The sequence below is a fragment of the Etheostoma spectabile genome, chromosome 9 (genome assembly GCF_008692095.1).
Source record: "Etheostoma spectabile isolate EspeVRDwgs_2016 chromosome 9, UIUC_Espe_1.0, whole genome shotgun sequence".
NCBI classification, from domain to species: Eukaryota; Metazoa; Chordata; class Actinopteri; order Perciformes; family Percidae; genus Etheostoma; species Etheostoma spectabile.
Window position 1 is genome coordinate 9,892,351 of NC_045741.1, and position 1,655 is coordinate 9,894,005.

Genomic DNA, 1,655 nt, shown 5'->3' on the forward strand with positions numbered 1-1,655 from the left:
TATAGTATTCATATTTTTTCTTTTGTCTTCTTCCTTCATGTCTTCCATCCTTTCTTTTCCTCATCCCCCTTCTCTCTCCCTCCTTTGAGTCATGCATTTCCTGCTTTTCTGTCCTTCCATCTCCTCATCTCCCTTCTTCATATTACTTTTCCTTATTCCTTATCTATTTATCTTTTTCTTTCTTTCCTCCTTGTCTTTCTACTGACTTTTTTTGTGTATTGTGTCCACCTTGATGGGAACTACTCTTTTTAAAAGTCAGTTGGCAGTCTGTCTCCGTATGCACTCCGTAAGACTTTTATTCTGTTAAAACACAAACTTCCTTCTCAGACGTAGAGAACTGCGGCACCTTGTGTGTCTCGTAGTAACTCGCTCTCTCCTCCCATGTGACTGCAGGTTCCTGAGGGCTGCAGGGTGGCCAGGTGAATTGATTGGCTGGTGAAGGGCTCACGCTGATTGCTGATTATTGGTGGTGGTGGGGGGTGACAAAGAAAGAGAGAGGTAGAGGGGGATAGAGAGATGAGGTGGAGGCCGGTTTGCATGTCTGCATGCTCACAAATCCATAATCACCCATAATCCAAAGCATTCTGGGTTGCTAGAGGAAGAAGGGGAGGGTCATAAGTAGAAGAGTAGATGAACTTAAAGCAAAAAAAAGCACTAATATCATCTAATAATAGGCGGCAGCCATTGGAAAAGTCCCACCCTGACTAGGAGTTTCTAAACTTTTTTTCTGCAATAGTTTGACATGGCAACGCTTAAGCAGCAGAGGCAGAAAACTGGGAAGATTTGTGCTCATTCACAGGGGTGGAAACCCCAAAATCAGCTCATTTAGAGAGAAAATCTGTCAATTTCACACTTAGACTGTCAGGGTTTGTCACCTCTTGTAAAGGGTCCGTTGCGTTTACAATGTTTGCTGCCACTAACCATGTCAGTGCTGCACTCATCCCTGTCGCCTGTTATCATCTGTGCTCTGTTGGTGATGTCTGCCTGCGCCACTCTGCTCCTCATGCCTGCCTTCATACAGTCGCATGTCCTTAACGTGTCCCAAACAAGACCAGATGTTTCATCTGTGACTTTAACTGCAACTCTATAGAAGTGTGTGTGCAACCTACATTTCATCTGTGACTTTCACTGCAACTCAATAGAAGTGTGTGTGCAGCCGGGGCTGAGTTGTGTGTTGAGTGCTGTGTCATCCTGATGTGTTGATGAAAGTCCAGCATGAGTATGATTTTATTTTTGTGGGTTTTAATGTTCCTCAGTTCCTCATTAGGCAGATAGCAGGACTATCAGGTGAATACAGGACCTCTCTACCAGTCTCTTTCTTTCGTTTCCCACCTTTCCTCTTCATCTTCCTGGGTTGTAATTCCACCAGTCGACCAGTAGATGGGAGCCTTTCCTCACCACAGCTCAGTTTGAGCCGGACTGGGCCACTTTAAATACCACCAAACACGAAGAGGAGCTTCGGTGTCTTCCCATGTCAGACTCTGCCTTAAAACTTCATGGCGTTTTACTGTGGAGGGATTATTCCACACACGCCTGTACGTGTCTGCTCCTCCGCCTGACTACATCTCCCAACAGCCACCTGGGCTTACCTCACCACCTTGGGGACTCTCAACTGCATCTCCATTTATATAAAAAAAAAAAAAAAAAAAACGTTT

General features: G+C 45.0%; 1 long non-coding RNA gene across 1 annotated transcript in view; it reads left to right on the forward strand.

Moving 5' to 3' along the window:
• The first annotated feature begins 6 nt into the window (after positions 1-6).
• LOC116696212 (uncharacterized) overlaps positions 7-1,655 on the forward strand; it is a 3,987-nt gene continuing 2,338 nt past the window's right edge. The window contains exon 1 of the long non-coding RNA XR_004333655.1: positions 7-1,651. This is a non-coding gene — a long non-coding RNA (uncharacterized LOC116696212). The remainder of the gene's footprint in view (positions 1,652-1,655) is intronic.